Source organism: Elephas maximus, chromosome 4 (genome assembly GCF_024166365.1).
Source record: "Elephas maximus indicus isolate mEleMax1 chromosome 4, mEleMax1 primary haplotype, whole genome shotgun sequence".
NCBI lineage: Eukaryota > Metazoa > Chordata > Mammalia > Proboscidea > Elephantidae > Elephas > Elephas maximus.
The window spans coordinates 26,076,617-26,097,387 of NC_064822.1; the positions used below are offsets into that span (position 1 = coordinate 26,076,617).

The 20,771-nt window shown below is 42.0% G+C and overlaps 1 long non-coding RNA gene across 7 annotated transcripts in view; it reads right to left on the bottom strand.

Annotated features, from left to right (window-relative positions):
* Window positions 1-20,771, bottom strand: part of LOC126074890 (uncharacterized) — a 161,011-nt gene that overhangs the window by 54,741 nt on the left and 85,499 nt on the right. For 4 of the 7 annotated variants that reach the window (XR_007517047.1, XR_007517050.1, XR_007517048.1 and 1 more), the window contains exon 3: window positions 3,153-5,803. This is a non-coding gene — a long non-coding RNA (uncharacterized LOC126074890). The remainder of the gene's footprint in view (window positions 1-3,152; window positions 5,804-20,771) is intronic. The other 3 variants (XR_007517051.1, XR_007517046.1, XR_007517049.1) reach the window with 2 other exon arrangements.

Genomic DNA, 20,771 nt, shown 5'->3' on the forward strand with positions numbered 1-20,771 from the left:
CCACTGCACCACCAGGGCTCCAAACTGGTAGGTAAGTGCCATGTAACCTGAAGATCACATTGAGATAGGAAGTTCAGGCAAACATGCCTGATCAGATAAAATTAGCTTTTTCAGAGGAGGAGGCATTGAGACAAGGCTGGCTCTTTTCAGTCACGGTGGGGCTCTTAACATCTTCATTTGCATAGAAAAAGGGGGAAAAAACTTTGGAAAGTATACATGCAGATGGCCTGATGGATGTGGAGCCAACTTCTTCTTCCTCTATTAAAGTTACAGTGGAATGGCTGACCTTGAAATTATACTAATGAAGAGCAGGTGTTGCAACAAACCTTAGCTATTCCGAAATCAGAAAATTTGCGGTGACAAGATCAATTATTCTCCAGGTCTTAACTTTTTCTGTATCTGCCAACTCTATTAACCCTTTGGTCTGCATTAGGAGGCTCCTGTCTTACTCGAGGAAGCACTGTTGCCAAACTCAGTGGTGCTCAACCTTGGATGCACACATAAAGCGCCTCTCACATTTTAAATCTAGTTGTCTGTTCCCTGCCCCTGGAAAATCTGATTCAAACACCTGGAATGGGCTCTGCAGTGGGGATGGGGCCTATCTTACCAAAGAAACCAGGTGACTTTTAGGGAACACTCAGTGTCATGAAGCATGGCTAAAACTCAGCATTTCCAAGATTTGTCTAATAACAAGAATCACCTAAGTACTCGCTAAAAATACAAATTCATATGCTCTACCCCAGAACTACTAAATCAGAATTTTCAGGGGATAGGCCTGGGAATCTGTCTTTTTTTCTTTTTTTTAAATAAATACACCATATGATGACTAATTCTTATGATTTAGGCAAGTTTTGGAAATATTCCAGTAGACCCTTGCTGTGCAAAGAGTGGTCTGTAGAACAGAAGAACCAGCATCTCCTGGGAGCTTGTTGGAAGTGCAGACTCTCAGGCTCCACTCCAAAACTTCTATATCAGAATCTGCATTTTAACAAGATCCCAGGAGATTCCCATGTGGGTTAAAGTTGGAGAAGCACTACTGTAGACCAAAAGGGGCCCTGGTGCCATAGTGGTTAAAACGATTGGCTGCTAAGCGAAGGGTCAGTTGTTCAAAGCCACCAGCCGCTCCGTGGGAGAAAGATGTAGCAGTCTGCTTCCTTAGAGATTTAGGGCCTTGGAAACCCTATGGAGCCCCTGTGAGTTGGAATCAATTCGACAGGTTTACTGTAGACCAAAGGAGCCCTGGGAGCACAGTGGTTAGGTGCTCGGTGGTTCAAACCACCAGCCGCTCCACAGTAGAAAGATGTGGCAGTCTACTTCTGTAAAGATTACAGCCTTGGAGACCCTGGAGGGCAGTTCTACTCTGTCCCTCTCACCTCTGCTCGATTTTCTCTTTTATATCTCAAAAGGGATTGACTCAAGATACAACCTAATCCTATAGGTTGAGTCCTGTCTCATTAACATAACTGCCTCTAATCCCGCCTCATTAACATTATGGAGGATAGGATTTACAACACTAGGATAATTACATCAGATCACAAAATGGAGGACAACCACACAACACTGGGAATCATGGCCTAGCCAAGTTGACATGCATTTTGGGGGGACACAATTCAATCCATAACACATGCTGTATGCCCTTCCAGCATCCTAAATCAAAGTGTGGCTTCAATTTTTGGACTTATTAATGCTGAACGTTAGACATAATGATATTCAAATGCTAACACACAAATATATAAAGGCAAATGTATTTGTTTCTTAGCACTGCCTTAACAAATGGCCACAAAGTGATTGGCTTAAAAAAAAAAAAAAAAAAACAGAAATTTATTCTCTCACAGTGCTGGAGGCTAGAAGTCAGCGATCTGGGTGCCCACAGGGCCATGCTCTCACTGAAGGCTCTCCTTGCCTCTCCTAGTTTATGGTGGTTGCCGGTAGACTTTGGCGGTCCTTAGCTCATGGCAGCATAACCCCAAACTCTTCCCCTTTCTTCACATAGCCATCTCCCTATATGTCTCCGTGGGCCATCTTCTTTTCTCATAAGGACATGAGTCACTGGATTCAGGGCCCACCCTAATTCAGTATGACCTCAACTAATTACATTTGCAAAGACCCTATTTCCAAACAAGATCTTTTTTTTTTTTTTTTTCACCAGCTGCTCTGAGGGAGAAAGATGGCGATCTGCTTCTGTAAAGATTACAGTCTTGGAAATCCTGTGGGACAATTCTACTCTGTCCTATAGGGTCGCTATGAGTTGGAATCCACTAACAAGATCATATTTATAGGTACCTGAGGTTAGGACGCTATGAGTTGGAATGGACTCAAAGGCAATGGGTTTGGTTTTTGGTTTGAAGTTAGGACGGGACATATATTTTTAGAGGACACAATTCAATCCACTAAAGCAAGTAAAAACGAGTTTGGGATTATCTGCCAGTTTGGACGGAAACCCTGGTGGCGTAGTGGTTAAGTGCTACGGCTGCTAACCAAAGGGTCGGCAGTTCATAATCCGCCAGGCGCTCTTTGGAAACACTATGGGGCAGTTCTACTCTGGCCTACAGGGTTGCTATGAGTCGGAATCGACTGGATGGCACTGGGTTTGGTTTTGGCCACATTGGACAATCCATGCCTTTTCATCTTTACATTAGAAAATAGAAACTTGGCAATAATTCAAAGTTAAAAGATTGAAGTTTCTTTTGGAGATTTGAGGTAAAACTCGCCTTTAGATTATCAAAAAAGCATGCATTTCATAATTAAACCATCTACTTCCTTCCCTGCATTACATCATGAATTCTCACTGCTGGAATAACAGCAGTAATTCTTCCACAAGGAACCGACACACTTGCCTCTGAGCACTCAGAGGGGCGGCTGTGAGTACTGTATAAATCAAGTATTTAAGTAAGCGTGGAAAGGAATGAACAAGTTCACTATGACAGGGGCTTGCAAATCAACTAGGATTCATAAATTACCCACAGAGAAGAAATGCTTTTAATGCTCAGGGTTCTTTTATCCTAACATTTATTCTTTGGCCATAAAACATGCTGTCACTTTAAAATGTTACTTATTTTCAATTTTTTTTTAATCACAGTATTTCCCAACAAAAGGTGGCTACAAGAGCACAAAATTGCCTTTCAATTGAAAATAAATAAATAAATTCTTACCTTGTACCTTTTCCGAACCCGTAGGAGTCTTGGTTATTTGTTTTGGAGGATGTCTCAAATGCCATTTGTTGGAGGTGAGCCAAAGAACTACAAAGCCAGGAGGAAGAAGGGGAAGGAAGGAAGAGGCAAATCAGTTTAGTTAAAGCCAGAGACATCCCTGACCTCTCTCCCTGCTTCAGGGACATTCTCTCATCATACCTGATGGTTTTTCCTCCCCAGCTTCTCAGAAGTTCACACTGCAGCTGCTATTTCCTCTTTGTCAATTACCCACCTAACATTTCAGTTCCCAATTGTCCTAATGATGGAGGGTTGGATCCAAAATGGACTTCTCTGGTGATATTACCTGGAACAAGAGTTCAGCAACCCAGCGATTCTTCTGACGGCTGAATGAATGTCCTGATGTCACCTCAAACAATGCCCCTTGGTCCCATCAACATCATCACAGCTTCTCAGTGAGGCTACCTTACCTGGTCACCCCATCTCAAATTTTCGCAGCCTCGTTATGGATTGAATTGTCTCCCAAAAAGATATGTTGAAGTCCTAACCCCTGGTACCTGAGAACATGATCTTGTTTGGATACAGCATCTCTGAAGATGTTATCAGTTCAGTTAACATGCTGCAGTAGTTGGGTCCTAATCCAATCTAAGTGGTGTCCTTATAAAAGGGAAAAGGGACGAAGAGAGACTGAGGAAAGACGGCCATGTGAAGATGCTTCCACAAGCCAAGAAACGCCTGGGGCTACCAGAAGATGGGAGAGTCAAGGAAGGATCTTGTCCTAGAGCCTTCTGAGAGAACATGGCCCTGTTGACACCTTGAATTTGGACCCTAGCCTTCAGTTTTGTGAGACAATAAATTTAAGCTCTTAAAAGCCATCAGGGTTGTGGTATGTTACAGCAGCCATGTGAAACTCACACAGTCCCCTCGCCCTCCTTCTTTTCTGTTTTATTTTTCTCCTTAGCGCATATCACTGTCTAAAATTCCAAAGGATTTACTTCTTTATCTTGTTTATCATATGTCTCCCCTACTAGGGTAGAGGAAACCCTGGTGGTGTAGTGGTTAAGTGCTAAGGCTGCTAACCAAAGGGTTGGCAGTTCTAATCCGCCAGGCGCTCCTTGGAAACTCTACGGGGCAGTTCTACTCTGTCTTATAGGGTCGCTATGAGTCAGAATTGACTCAACGGCATTGGGTTTGGTTTTTTTTGGTTTACTAGAGTAGAAGCTCTATGAGGGCAGGAATTTTTTACTCTGTTTTATTCTCTTCTGTGAACCCTGTACTTAAAATAATCTCTCAATAAATATTTGTTACATGAATAAATAATTAGCTGACTTGGTCATTTTTACTGGACTTAATCCACTGAACAAAGGTCCCTTGGGTGAAGGTATGAGCCACATTCTTCGGGCAGAGCCAGGAGCAGGACCAGCCTGCAAGACCCCTTCTTAAATAACATAAGACATTAAATTGAATTAAGCCTGGTCTTTTAGAAAACTCATTTCTAAATCCTAGGGACCACAGCCACACAGCAGAAGAGGACCGGGCATTATTCTGATACATCCTGAACAAACAGTCAAGCCAAGCTGGCCAGAAGAAGACAGAGAGCAGTTAGTTTGTGTTTCAATATACCTTAATCATTTCAGAAGATTAATATGGAAATAAAGAAATAACACTTGCCTATCTGAGAAATCAGAAACCCTGGTGGCATAGTGGTTAAGAGCTACAGCTGCTAACCAAAAGGTTGGCAGTTTGAATCCACTGGCTGCTCCTTGGAAACTCTATGAGGCAGTTCTACTCTGTCCTATAGGATTCTATGAGTCATAATCGACTCGACAGCAGTGGGTTTTTTTTCTGAGAAATGAGAGCCCTGGTGGGGCAGTGTTTAAGAGCTACAGCTGCTAACCAAAAGGTCAGCAGTTCGAATCCACCAGTGGCTACTTGGAAACCCTATGGGGCAGTTCTACTCCATGTTATGGGTTGGAATTGACTCAGTGGCAATGGGTTTGGATTTTTTAATTTAAGAAACTAGTAAACTTTGGCAAAGCTTCCCAATATTATTTGCTTACTTATAACTGATTTATTTTTATTATTATTAAAAACAAAAGTTATTACAGTTCTTCAAATAAGTTAAACACAGAATTACCATATGACCCAACTATTCTACTCCTGAGTGTATATCCAAGAAAGTATTTAATAGAAGGGACTCAAACAGGTACTTCTACACTAATGTCCATTGTAGCTCTATTCTAAATAGCCAAACGGTGGAAACAACCCAGTGTCCAGTAACAGATGAATGGATAAGCAAAGCGTGATACATACATACAGTGGAATATTAGTCATAAAGAGAAATGAAATTCTAATATGACATGGATAAACCTTGAAAACATTAGTGAAATGTCAGATATAAAAGGACAAATATTGTATGATCTACTTATATGAAATAATCTAGAATAGACAATAGAAAAGACCATGACTTGGGTCAGGGGCACCTTAGCCCTCAAAGTGACATCTTTGCTTTTTAATACTTTAAAGAGGTCTTTTGTAGCAGATTTACCTGCTGTGATAACGTTGTTTGATTTATTCATTGCTACTTCCATGGATGCTGATTGTTGATCCAAGTAGAATGAAATCATAGATAACTTCAGTTTCTTCCTCACCCCCTATTTATAGGTGAGGAAAAAATAAAATACAGAAAGGTTAACTAACTAACCCAAAGTAACACAGCTGGGAAAAGGTAGAGCCAGGACTTGAACCAGCTCTGAATTAGCCATTACACTAGTCACTGAGTCCAGTTACTATGGAGAACCCTGGTCCAGTGATCGTTTTCCACTTCTCATTTAAAATGAATAGGAGCAATGGCCCATCCCTTCTGCCAAAATATGAGGACGCAATTTACCTCTTACATACTTGCTTTTACAGTTTTGTTTAGTTTTTTTAAACTGTCCTACAATTTCAATGAAATTAAGAAACACTTGAAAATGCGTTGGCTCCCGTCGTCCAGATTCTTGTTGCCGAAGTGGTTTCAGCCTCGCCAGAGAGTTCATTGTTTAGCCAGTTATCCTTTGTGTTCTAAAAGAAAAGACTGCTTTTCCAAATGTAACTTGGCTTCTCACATTCTGCTTATCCAAAACGTAATGTTATTCAATTAGTCGCTAGTGAGCTGAAAAGGTTCTTAAAAAAAAAAAGAACCAAAATGCTCGTAAGTACACTGATTGCGTCTGAGATCAAGTAAAGCTCTCAGAATCATACACTGCGATGCCTGAGAGCCTGGACTTTGTTCTCCCCACACCATCTGCCGGATAGAGGAAACGTGACTACCCAGGGAAAGCCTGCTCCTGCGCCCCATGCTGGCTCCGGAGTCAATGAAACGGGCGCTCTTGCACTCTGGCACTGGTGGGAAAGAGAAAACTCGGCCTAGATTATCATGAAATTATTCTTGATGCCTGTTCACAGGAACCCCCGAGCGAGCTGATGTGGCTAACAAAGAAGGTTTGTTCAACCAGGACCTGAGCCATCAGTCTGGCCTTAGAATAATTTTTAGCAGCAGACAGGCCTAGGTGTTTTGGTGGAGGGCAGGGAGAGAGAGCTAAGTACTATGCTGCATGCAGCTATACATCATAGTCTGAATTGTTTGTTGGTTTGATGTTTTTCTTTTGATATCTGAATTGTTTTAATACTTTCTGTACTCAGAAGAAGGAGCCCTGGTGGCACAGTGGTTAGGCACTCGCCTGCTAAAAGGTCAGCAGCTAGAACCCATGAGGTGCTGCAGGGAGAAAGATATGACAGTCTGCTTCCGTAAAGGTTACAGCCTTGGCAATCCCATGGGGCAGTTCTACTCTGTTCTATGTGAGTCAGAATTCAACTCGATGGCAATGGGATACACTCAGAAGAAAGACCTGGCAACTTACTCCTGTAAAGATTACAGCCTAGCAAGCCTATGGGCTGTTCTACTCTGTCACACGGGGTCACTATGAGTCAAAATCAACTCAATAGCACACAACGACAACAACATCTACTATAAGACTTAGTCGTAGCATGTTGTTAGCTCCATGGAGTTGGCCCTCAATTCATGGTGACCCCACACACAGTGGAACTAAATGCCGCCCTGTCCTGCACCATCCCCATGATTTGTTGCACATATTGGAATCCGTAGGGTTTTTATTGGCTGATTTTCAGAAGTAGATTAACAGGCCTTTCTTCCTAGTCCATAATAGTCTGGAAGCTCTGCTGAAGCCTGTTCAGCACCATAGCAACACACAAGCCTCCACGGACAGACAAGCGGTGGCGGTGCTGGCTGGGAACCCAACCTGGATCTCCAGCACGGAAGGAGAGAATTCTACCACTGAACCGTCACCGCCCCCACTGCTTGTATCATAGTATATTTATTTATTTTAGGATTTCGATAGTACTTATTGCTATAATCTGGAGGTCCTTTGACAATAGAATGTTTCAAGACCGTGTATATGAATATGGTTTCATCTTTGCTGAAAAAGATAACCCAGCCTGACTCCAGGTGATTGTTGTTTTCCATTGTCCAGTACCTTCAAATTTGCGCTGATAGCAACGGATCATTCCCATTTGTTGCTAGGAAAAAACAAAAGTGGGGTTGGTTTCACCAGCTGTTTTGACTTTCTAAATCCTCTTAGAAAAATCTCAGAATTAGTTGTATTTGGATACGCAATCCTAGAAGCTCTTTGAGGACTTCTCTGTTACAAGAATATTCAAACGTCTGTACAAAACCCATGGTGTTGTCATTGGTTTTACCTACTTCTTTTCCCAAGAAAACTCCTAGAAAGAAATCTACTGTAGCTGTTTCAACACTTCCATGTCTCTTATCACTGTTTTGTTCATTACAAAGCAGGCTCACACCCCCCTCACCCTGTAGAAACAGTTCTGGCAAAGATCCTCAGAGACTAACGTGACCATATGCCCCTGTTTGCCCAAGAACAGGTGTTATTCTGCTATAATTAATAGCATCTCCTTTCACTCTCACATGTGCCCTGGTTGATGATAAATTATTTGGTTGCTCTACCAATGACCTTCTAATTGCCAGATTCAAAAATGCTTTTCTGTTTTCATAGGACTTGACCTCTCCGAAGCATTTGACAGTGTTATTCACTCCCACAATAATAAGACTCTCTTTTCCCTTGCCTTCCTGACACTATTCTCTCCTGTATCTTGGGTCCATGTAAACTTTCTTGGTGAGCTTCTCTTCCTTTGCACACCCTTTAAATGTTGGTGTAACCGAAGGCTTCATATTAGACCCTTTTGCCACTTTACGTGATCACCATGTCATTAGCCACAATCTACAATCTGATGACCCTTTACTCTCTCTACCCAAGACCATTCGCCTAGGCTCCAGTCCCCTGTCCTTGCCACCTGAGTGTCCCCGAGACATCACAAGATCAGTGTGTCCAAAACTGAGCTCTTTGCCTTTCCTCCAAATCTGCTCTTCCTCCTTTGTGCCACTTATGGTGGATGGTACACATTCTGCATCCACACCTTAGCCATGTCATCTGTTTACCCCAGTACAGCCTGGTTATCCATGTGCCAGGCAAGTCTCTGGCCCATGGGTATAAATGATTATTATTTTAAGATATGAGTTTTGGAGTAATGTTACTGTGGCTTATAGCCAACCAATGCAGAAATTGTTTCTCGGAGCAGGGTGCAAGCATAAGAAAAATTTACATTATGTAATATTGGCTTTAGGACTGGGTGGCAGTAGTTGAAAAAACTGTTATAGGAGTTTGAAGCAATGGCGATGAAATTTCTATAGGAGGCTGAAGACATGGTAACTGTTATGGATTGAATTGTGTCCCCCCAAAATATGTGTTGGAATCTTAACTCACGCACCTGTGGATGTAATACTGTTTGGAAATAGGATTTTTTTGTTATGTTAATGGCGTCATACCAATGTAGGATGTGCTCTGAACCTAATCACTTCTAAGTTATAAAAAAGGACAGATTAGACATGCACAAACTGGGAAACACAGACAACTATGTGAAGATCGTCTCCAAACCAAAGAACTAAGGAATTTCCTGGACTACTTACAAGGAAAAAATCAACATGACTGACACCCTGATTTGGACTTCTAGCTTCTCGAACTGTGAAAAGATAAATTTCTGTTCATTAAAGACAACCACTTCTGGTATTTCTGTTACAGCAGAACCAGGTAATTAAGACAGTGACCTATTATACATGACGGCAAAGCATTTGATAAGACTGTTAATTATGGAAACTCGGAAGACAGACCTAATGAACTTATGGTCTTGGACTAGATAGTTTTTCAGACAGAGTATTCAAAGCATGAGATAATTACTTTTAGCTGCGTGTGAATAAGGATCTACAAGTGACAAACACCAGCATGAATTAAAAGAGATGGAAACTTATCAAAATATAAAAGACTTCTGGGCCCCTAACCTTCTATAAGGAGACGTAGCAGTCTTGAAAAGATGCTCAGCCACCAAAAGGAGCATATTTCCAGTGTCCTCTTCAGAAATGGCCAAGCATGATGATGGAAATGAAAGTACATCCTAGGACGGGGAACCAAGAGCCGTGAAAAACAAGGGACTGAGAAGCAAGCCATTCTCACAGAACAGAACCCAAGTCTAATCAAGGAACATTCTCTACCGAGGGTAGGGAGACCTAGCAACATTTGTCTGTAAGATTTCAGAATTTCTCTGGGCAGTTATCTCTCTGACTCCCTTTCCTCCCCTATTCTAATGGAGGTATTTGTTGTGGTTATCTTGTCCCTGTTTTCACCGTTGTATGTTGGTCATGTGTGGGACAGATAACTTGTCTATTTCATAGTCTGCTGAATTAAGAAAAGCTATACCTGGAACAGATATAGATCATGCAATCTTGTTCTTGGAGCCTGATGCCATAATTTGATGAGATTTTAGGGGCAGTGGAATGGTTATGAGTAAATTTTGCATATGGGAAGGATGTGAATAATTGTGGCTACATGGTACACTATTCTAGATTGAATTACTTGCCACAGTTCTTCACCCATCCCTGCATCCACACCGATGCCATAGCTTCATTGTGGGAAGAGTTTTCTTCCTTATCTGTTTACTTTGGACTTAGCCATGTGACTTGCTTTGGTTAATGGAAATGGGTGGAGCAGACAATGTGCCCACTCCAAGCCTAGTTGTAAGAGGCATTGCATATTTCTGCTTTCTGTCTTGCACATCTGCCACTGCCATGAGAAGAATCTGGTCCATCTAGCTTGCTAGTCAGAGCAGCATGAAAGTCTTATAAAGCAGTGCTATTTCATCCAACCCATAGACATTCCATGAGAACCAGAGCTGCCCCAGCTGCCACAGCCTGTGGCGGAGCTATCTTGCCAAGTGCAGCCTAGATCAGCCAAACCACAACCAACCTTCAGCTCTATGAGGATAAATAATTGTTGTTTTCAGACATGGTGTTTTAAGGAGGTTATCATATAGCATAATCATGGCAGTAGCTAATTGATTACACTATCACCCACTCAGCCTCACAGGGAATACCCTCCAACCCAACTTTCCTAATTCCTTACTTTATAAAAGGCAAATATTGCCCCTACATCTGTATCATCTCTCGCCTGATTAATGCAAAATTCTGAATAGTCTTAAACTCCTCTAATCCATCCTCCTCATTGCCACCAGAGCAACTTTTCTACGATGCAAAACTAACAGAAGTTCTCAGTTTAAAATCCTTGGAGTTCTTCCCATTATGTAAGAGAAGCCACATTCCTCAGATCTAATGGGCCAAATCTGGCCCACAGATTCTTTTCTGTCTGTTCTGCTGCAGGGAATGTTTTTAAAATATTTGAATATAAAGATTGGCATAAGTTCTCTAGTTTGCCGTAATTGCTTCCGCTCTTTGTGCTTGGCCCTTGCCCATTTACGTAACATCCCTGCTCCCTACACAGATTTATGTAAGTAACTCCTAGTTTACGGGCTGAGGTATGTAATCCCTAACCAGTGAAACCAGGTGCTGTCAGGTTGATTCCAACTCACTCTAACACCACGTGTATCAGAGTAGAATTGTGCTCCACAGGGTTTTCAATGGCTGATACTTTCAGAAGTAGATCACCAGTTCTCTCATCCAATACACCTCTGGGTGAACTTGAACCACTTTTCCATTACGAGGCAAGAGCGTTAACTGTTTATACCACCCAGAGACTTCACAAAATCCTTAGCATGGCATATACACATTTTCTTGACCTACCCCTAAGCTACTTCTCCACTTTGAATTCTATAATAGGGCCATTCTGAACTCTTTGGTGATCCTGGATTGACTAAGTCACTCCACAACTTGGTGCCTTTGCTTATGTTTCTCTCTTTGCTTTAAAAACACTATCTTTCTCCCCAATCTGTATTGTGAATTCTCACCTACTTCTAAGACTCATTCAAATCTTTATGGGTCAGGCAAACAAACAAATTTCTCCTGGTGTTTTGGAAAATCAATTGTTAATTCTGCTTATATTCAGAGCTCCAGAAGAGATCTCAGTGTGTTGAGGGGGTGGAGCCAACAAGGTACTATAGACAGAAGCACCATGTTGACCCTCCACAGCAAAGACCTGAAAAACTAAGTAAAACAGAGACAAATGTCAGTCCTGGAACCCTAAGCATCAAATGAAGGGATAAAGAACTCAACCAAGCACGAAATTAAGTAAGAAACTGACAGAGAAAAGAGAATGAGGAGAGATACAGAGTAGAGGTCCCTTATCAGCTAATGCCACAAGGATTTGCCATCTTGGATCCTTCAGCTACAGAGATCAGCAGACAGGGAGTATAGGAAGGCAGCTATACTGAGCTTCCGGCAGGAGACAGAGCACCTGGTAACCAGCGATACTCACTTTCCCATCCCCCACTCTTCTTCCCCCGGTCAGCCTCCACCACTCCCCAGCAGGCCGAGGTAGCTTGGCTGGGGAGACACCAGATTCTTGCTGCTTGGATTCACCCCACGCACACTGGCTGGTTCCTTCAGTGCAATTTTTTTGTTGTTGTTGCTGTTGTTAATTTTTCTAGCTTCTTTTAGTTTCTTCTCTCTCTCATCTCCATCCTTTCTTTTCTCTTGAACACATGGCTCCATGTGCTATCTATGCTCCTTCTTGACAGGCTGTAAAGCACCACTCGGCTGGGGAACCACTTCCCCAGTCCACACCGTCATGCCCATGGGCTCCCTGGGGGTGTTTTTCCCCCTTTTTGTTTTTCTTCATTTCTTGGTTTCTCGTCTCTCTCTACCTTCCTTCTTATCCTGTCTCCTGAATGCCTAGTGCTCTGTACCATCTCTGCTTTTCCTATACAGGCCGTGCCGTGCCCCTCAGCTTGGGAGCCAATTCCCTGGTCTGGGCCACCAAGCCAATGGGATTCTTTGTGGATTTTTTTTCTTTCTTTTCTCAGTTCCATTTCTTTCTCTACCATCTATCCCTTCTTTTCTCCCAAACACCTGGTGCTGTGTGCCATATCTGCTCCTTCTAGATAGACTGTGTGGTGCCACTCAGCTGGGGAGGCACTTCCCCAGCCTGCACCACCACACCAGTGGGCTTCCTTAGGACATTTTTTTCTTTTTCTCTCCTTTTCTCTGTTTCTTGTCTCTATCTGCCTTCTTTACTCTTCTCCTGAACATCTGGCACCATATACCAGCCATCTTTGCTCCTTCATGATGGGCTGTGCAGGGCCACTTTGTTGGGGATCTGCTTCCAGTGGTTTCCCCTGGGGCATTTTACTTTATTTTTCTTCTTTTTTTCTCAGTTTCTTGTCTCTCTGTACCTTTTTTCTTTACCCTTCTCCTGAATACCTGGCACCATATGCCATCTTCGCCCCTGCTTGACAGGTTGTGTAGTGCCACTCAGCTGGGGATCTGCTTCTGGTGGGGTATCTGGGGGCATTTATTTTTTTCTACCTTCTTTCTTCTTTTTCTCAGTTTCTTGTCTCTATCTTCCTTGCTTTCCTTCCTCCCAACCACCTGGCATCTTTTTTTTTTTTTTTTCCTTTTTCTTGGTTTCTTGTCTGTCTCTATATTCCTTGCATTCCTTTCTCCCCACCCCTTGGCTGCATGTGCCTTTCTCTCTCTCTCTGTTTTTTTTTGTAATCTAGTTTCTTATCTCTCTCTCCCTTCCCTTCCTTTCTTTCCTTTCTCCCACCCACCTAACTGTGTGTGCCGTACCTGTCCCTTCTTGACAGGCTATGCCTCACTGTCTGGCTAGAAAGCCACCAGCACACAGCTTCCCCAGGTCTGTGCCATTCCAACGACAGGCTTCCTCAGCATTTTTTTTCGGATCTTGTTTCTGCCTCCTCTTTTCTTCTTTCCCACACCCTCATAGCTCCGTGCAGCACAAGCTCTCTCCTCCCTCCTGCCCATCTGCAGTGAGCACTGAGCATTGCACCCCTGAGCAACACAGGCTTGTTCTACGGGAACCTGCCCTGCACTAACCCCTAATCCCACCCTGTCAGACCCAGTACCTGCAACAAGTGACCCATCCCAACCACTCTGGCTGGCTCTCATACACCATATCTGAGTGACTGGACCTGCCCATTGGACAAGATGGTGAGAAGTATCATCCCACAGATGATCAAACAACAAGAAATGCCAGGCCTGCATACTCAGAGATAACCAAATAAAACAAAAGAGCAGGATAAAACAAACAAAACTACAATCAATAAAAGAAGAAAGTACTTACTGAATATCCCAAAGATGGCAGACAATATCAAACCATATTTAAAAAATAGGACAGGGTGATTCCAGCAGGCATCCAAAATAAAACATCAGATGACTTTCCAATAGAAGAAAAGGCACTGAAACTACCTGATTAAAAAAAAAAATTTTTTTTAGGGAATACAAATTTCTAATATTCAGGGCTATCCAAGAGTTAAAGGAAAAAGCAGACAAAAATGAGGAAAAAATAGACAAAATCATGGAAAAGACAGACAAAAAGATGGAAGAGTTCAGGAAAATAATACAGGCACAACATGTCAAAATAAATTCAAAACTACATACAAACCAGCAATTAGAAATTCAAAAGATAAACAAGATTCCAGAAATGGACATTGTCATAGAAGATTTGAGGAATAGGTGTGAAACAATGAAAGACAAGGTCAGAGAAATCGAACACAAATACTTAGATACCACTTAGAGGAAAAATCAGAGAAAAGAAGGAAGAAAAATGAAGAAGCCCTGAGAGTGCTGTGGAATACAATCAAAAGCAAAAATTTGTGAGTGATCAGAGTTCCAGGACAGGAAGAGAAAATGGAAAACGCAGAGAGAATCATTGAAGAATTCCTGGCAGAAAACTTTCCTACTATCATGAAAGATGAAAAGCTGACCACCCAAGAAGCTCAACAAACCCCATATAGAATAGACCCCACAAGAAAAACACCAAGGGATATCATAATCACACTCTTTAAAACCAAGGTCAAAGAAAGAATCCTGAGAGCAGCTCAAGAAAAGACAAAAAGTCGCATACCAAGGGGAAACAATAAACCTAAGCTCTGATTACTGAGCAGAAACCATGCAGGCAAGAAGACAATAGGATGACATGAACAAAACTTTGAAACAAAAAAGTTGCCAACCAAGAATAATATATACTGCAAAATTCTTACTCAAATATGGTGAAATTAGGACACTTCCAGATAAGCAGAAATTAATAAAAGAATTATTAATAAAGAAATTTAACAAAAGAATTATTAAAGAGAGTCCTTTGGTTAAAGAACCAACAATGTCATACGACAGCCTAAATCTAGGATGCAAAACCACATCGGCCAGATACAACCTGGGTAATGAACTCTCAAGAATAAATCAAAACTAAAAGATTTGCAATGAGGAACCGGTGAGGTTAATCTGTAAATGACAACATGTCAGAACAATAAAAGAGGGAATAAATAATGTAGGTACAGAATTTTCAAATGGAGAGAAAGGCAAGGCAATATCAAGTAGTAAAAGATTGGCTCAAGCTTAGGAAAATGATATCGCGCTTCCTTGGAAAGCTAGAATTAGAAATAACATATGATCCAGAAATTTAGGAATATATCCTAGAGAAATAAGAGCTGTCACACGAGTAGACACATGCATATCCATGTTCATGCAGCATTGTTCACAACAGCAAAAAGATGGGAACAACCTCGATGCCCATCAACAGATGAATGGATAAACAAACTGTGGTGCATACACACAATGGAGTATTATGCAACGATCAAGAACAATGATGAATCTTTGAAGCATCTCATAACATGGATGAACCTGGAGGGCACTATGCTGAGTGAAATAAGTCAATCACAAAAGGACAAATATTGTATCAGACCAGTACTGTAAAAACTCATGAAAAGGTTTACTCAAAAAAAGAAACAATCTTTAATGGCTACAAGGGAGGGTAGGGGTGGGGATGGAAAAACACTAAATAGCCAATAGATAATTGGTAACTTTGGTGAAGGTAAGAGTACACAATACTGGGGAAGCCAGGAGAACTTGACCAAGGCAAGGTCATGGAAGCTCCATAGACACATCCAAACTCCCTGAGGGAAAAAATTGCTGTGCTGAGGGCTGTGGGACCATGGTCTCAGGAAACATCTAGCTCAACTGGCACAACATAGTTTATAAAGAAAATGTTCTACATTGTACTGTGGTGAATAGTGTCTGAGGTCTTAAAAGCCTGTGAGTGGCCATCTAGGATACTCCACTGGTCTCACCCCTTCAGAAGCAAGGAAGAATGAAGAAAAGTAAAGATACAAGGGAAAGGCTAGTCCAAAGGACTAATGGACCACATCTACCACGGCCTCCACCACAATGAGTGCAGTACAACTAGATGGTGCCCACCTACCACCACTTAACTACTCTTACAGGGATCACAATAGAGGGGCCTGGACAGTGCTGGAGAAAAATGTAGAACAAAATACAAAGGAAGGCCAGACTTGCTAGCCTGACAGAGGCTGGAGAAATCCTGTGAGTATGGCCCCGGGCACTCTTTCAGCTCAGTAATGGAGTCAGTCCTGAGGTTCACCCTTCAGCCAAAGATTGAGTAGGCCCATAAAAACAAAATAAGACTAAAAGGGAACAGCAGCCCTGGGGCAAGGACTAGAAGGCAGGAGGGGATAGAAAAGCTGGTAATAGGGAACCCCAGGTTGAGAAGGGAGAGCGTTGACATGTCATGTGGTTGTTAACCAGTGTCATAAAACAATGTGTATACTCACTATTTAATGAGAAACTAGTTTGTTCTGTACGCCTTCATTTGAAGTACAATTAAAAAAAAAAAAAACAGACTTACTGGTCTGACAGAGACTGGAGAAACCCCTAGAGTATGGCCCCTGGACACCCTTTTAGCTCAGTAATGAAATCACTCCTAAGGTTCACCCTTCAGCTAAAGATTAGACAGGCCCATGAAACAAAACAAGACTAAATGGGCACACCAGCCTGAGGGCAAGGATGAGGAGGCAGGAGGGGACAGAAAAGCTGGTAATGGGCAACCCAAAGTCAAGAAGGGGGGAGTGTTGACATGTCATGGAGTTGACAACCAACGTCATGAAACAATATGTGTATTTATTAATTGTTTAATGAGGAATTAGTTTGTACTGTAAACATTCACCTAAAGTATAATAAAAAAATTTTTTTAATTAAAAAAACAGAGAAATCTCAACATGCTAAGGCTATATAGATTCTCACAGTGTTTGCTCAGGGTCACTTATCCTCACAGTTTTCTCATGGGACATCAAGTTGGACTAAGACGAGGTTCACCAGATTTCTTTTGGAGAAAATTTGCTGTTAGCATATCAGGATTCTATTGTTGCCTTATAGTGTTGGTCAGCTGATCTACCACATTTGCAGAGCACTCAGTCCTATAATACATGATGTGTTTTTGTTTTTCATTAGAGAATGTAAGTTCTATCTTTCAAGGGAGAGTAATTTATTTAAGGAAATTAGGCTGTGTGAATTAGGTGAAGTGCACTTTTACAAAGGAAAAAACAAACAGAGGTGTCTTCGCCCCTAATCTCCCCAGGACCTGCCAATGAATCTAAGAACCATTCCATTGCTGTGTTTAAGAAAAATGAATCACTAGTCAAAATTCTCTGTTTACCCCATAACATAACTGTCAGAAGTTCAAAAGTATGGGTAGCGTCTATCAGGTCCCTGTGCAGATACTCTTCTGTGATGAATAGAGTATTTTAATAAACTCCTGTTCATACTGAATGTCTAAGTCAGCTTAATATAAAATTCCAGGTGGAAAGACTTTCAGAACCACTCCTCCATTAGGTGTGTAGACAGAATGTACCTCAAGCCCAAAAGGTGAAAAAGAGCTTAATGAGTGAGCTATTTACAAAGGGGAAAGCAGGATGAAGAGAAGCCAACAACACAAGATGGTGAAGCACGCCAGGGGCAGAAAAGGCTGGAAGCCACATCACTCCTAGACCTGAAGAGACTAAGGTAGCAACAGTTCCCAAAGCTGTAGCTACCGGAGAGGCCCCAGACAAGAATTGGGGTCCTCAGCAAAGGAACAGAGAAGTGCAGCCTCTGCCACTCAGAGGCTCCAGTGGAGAACTGTTGTTGAGGCTAGCTGCCATTGAGGGGGCCCCCAGCTCATGGAGTCCCCATGCACAATGAGTTCAGACTGTTGTGATCCATAAGCTTTTCACTGGCTGATTTTCAGATATAAATTGCCAGGCCTTTCTTCCTAGTCTGTCTTATTCTGGAAGCTTCACTGAAATCTGTTCAGCACCATAGCAAAACACAATCCTCCGCTGACAGACAAGTGGTGGCTGCACGTGAGATGCGTTGGCCAGGAAAGCAACCCAGGTCTCCTGCATCGAAGGCAAGAATTCTACCCCTGAACCACCACTGTCCTTCTCCGGTGGGGAGCAGGGCCAGATAATAGAAACGCTGACCTCTCTTTCCTCCTGTTCTCTGATCTCCTGCTGGTGCCTCCCGTCGGGGTGAACCTAACCAGAAGCAGAGGGCAACAGAATCTGGTAATGCAGTCCTTAAAGGCCAGCTTCTCAGGACTAAAGAATGGGGTGGAGAAAGGGGAGTGGATCTGAGGTGTCCACACAGAAATCCAGTACATATACCTTAATCTAAAAGGATCGCTTCTCATTAGACTGTCAGGCTAAACTGCTCTGTCCCTGCTCAGAGGAGGAAATGAACTAGGTTAAAGATTTATAGATTTTGAGAGCTGAAAGGGTGCTTAAGGGTCATCTAAACCAGTCCTCTCACTTTACAGACTGATGAAACCGAGGTCCTCAGAGATTAAATGACATGCTTAAGATCAGCTTCAAGTTAATAACTAACACCAAAACCCTAGTTCCTGCTTCCCGGTCCAGCGCTGGCTCCCCTGTCCACACAACTCAAATTCTTTCTTGCCCTGTGCATCTCCAGTAATAGGTTTCATCCGCAAGCATAAATGTGATCAGCTAGAGAAATGCGAAGTTTTAGGAATTTTAGTGGAGAAATTCTCAAAGCCCTTCAAAAGACTTGAGCCATAGGGAATGTTCTAAACACTGTTTTTTTTTTTTTTTTGCCATTGGCCAAAATAGTTGATAAGATAAATTTCCAGTTTTTTATCTTTCATAAATAAAATGTGATGCTAATGAATACAGGAAGAAAAACATTTTTTATTACTCCTGCAATTAGACTTTGAAGGAGCTAAGCATTTGCTTTCTCATTTTTCTCTCCAGAGTACATACTATTAGCCTCATTTCATATACTAAGAAACCGTGAGACATAAGAAAAAATAAATCTATTCTGGATGACCTGAACATAGCTCCTATCCTTTCTAGGCCATTAGTTCACATTTACTGAGAGCCTTAGATTTACCAGGCTTCTTGCTAGATGCTGTTGTTGTTAGCTGCCATCGAGTTAGCCCCTGACTCATGGCCACCCCATGCACTACAGAACAAAATGCAGCCCTGCCCCGCGCCGTGCTCACAATCATTGTCGTACTTAAGCCCATTGTTCCAGCCCCTGTGTCAATCCATCTCAGTGGCCGTCTTCTTCTTCACTGGTTCTCTGCTTTACCAAGTATGATGTCCTTCTCCAGGGTCTGGTTGCTCCTGATAACGTGTCCAAAGTATGTGAGACAAAGTCTCGCCATCCTTACTTCTAAGGGCATTCTGGCTGTAGTTCTTCCAAGGCAGGTTTGTTTGTTCTTCTGGCCATCCATGGTATATTCATTCAATACTCTTCATCAACACCATAAGCCAAAGTCATCAATTCTTCTTTGGTCTTCTTTATTCATTGTCCAGCTTTCACGTGCATATGAGGCGATAGAAAATACCATGGCTTGGGTCACGCAGACCTTAGTCCTTAAGGTGACGTCATTGTTTTTAACACCTTAAAGAAGTCTTTTGCAGCAGGTTTACCCAATGCAACAGGTAGTTTAATTTCTTGACCCCTGCTTCCATGGGCATTGATTGTGGATCTAAGTAAAATGAAATCCTTGACAACGTCAATATTTTCTCCGTTTACCATGAGATTGCTTCTTGGTCCAGCTGTGAGGATTTTTTTTTTTTTATGTTTACATGTTATCCATACTGAAGGCTGTGGTCTTTGATCTTCCTGTGTAAGTGCTTCCAGTCCTCTTCACTTTCAACAAGCAAGACTGCGTTATTTGCATATTGCAGGTTGTTAAGGAATCTTCCTCCAATCCTGATGCCACATTCTTTTCCACTTATTCAAGATTCTCCAATTATTTGCTATACATCCAGATTAAATAAGTATCCTGAAAGGATACAACCCTGACTCACACATTTTCTGATTTTAAACCACACAGTATCCCCTTGTTTTGTTGTTATACGAAGGATAACTATACACATGGATCTCACCTGATGGAATAAACAGGAATCACATCAACTACATCTGTGGAAAGAGACAATGGAGAAGCTCAATATCATCAGTCAGAACCAGGCCAGGGGCCGATTGTGGAACAGACCATCAATACCTCATATGCAAGTTCAAGTTTAAAGTAAAGAAAATTAAAATAAGTCCATGAGAGCCAAAGTACAACCTTGAGTATATCCTACCCGAATTTAGAGACCATCTCAACAATAGATTTGACTTATTGAACACTAATGACCAAAGACCAGAATAGTTGTGGAATGACATCCAGGAGATCATATATGAAGAATGCAAGAGGTTACTAAAGAGAGAGGAAAGAAAGAAAAGAACAAAATGGTTGCCACAAGAGACTCTGAAACTCGCTCTTGAACTAAGAGTAGCTAAAGCGAATGGCAGAAGTGATGAAGTAAAAGAGCTGAAAAGATTTCAAAGGGCAGCTCAAAAAGACAAAGTAAAGAATTATAATGATATGTGCAAACATATGGAGTTAGAAAACCAAAAGGGAAGAACACTGTCTTAGTCATCTGGTAGGTACTGCTATTACAGAAATACCACAAGTGGATGGCTTTAACAAAGAGAAATTTATTCTCTCACAGTCTAATGGGCTACAAGTCCAAATTCAGGGCTTCAGCTCCAGGTGAATTCTTTTTCTCTCTGTTGGCTCTAGAGGAAGATCCTTGTCATCAATCTTCCCTTGGTCTAGGAGCTTCTTGGCACAGGAACTCCAAAGGACACACTCTGCTCCTGGCACTGCTGTTTTAGAGGTATGAGGTCCCCACTCTCTGCTTGCTTTCCTTTCCTTTTATCTCTTGTAAGATAAA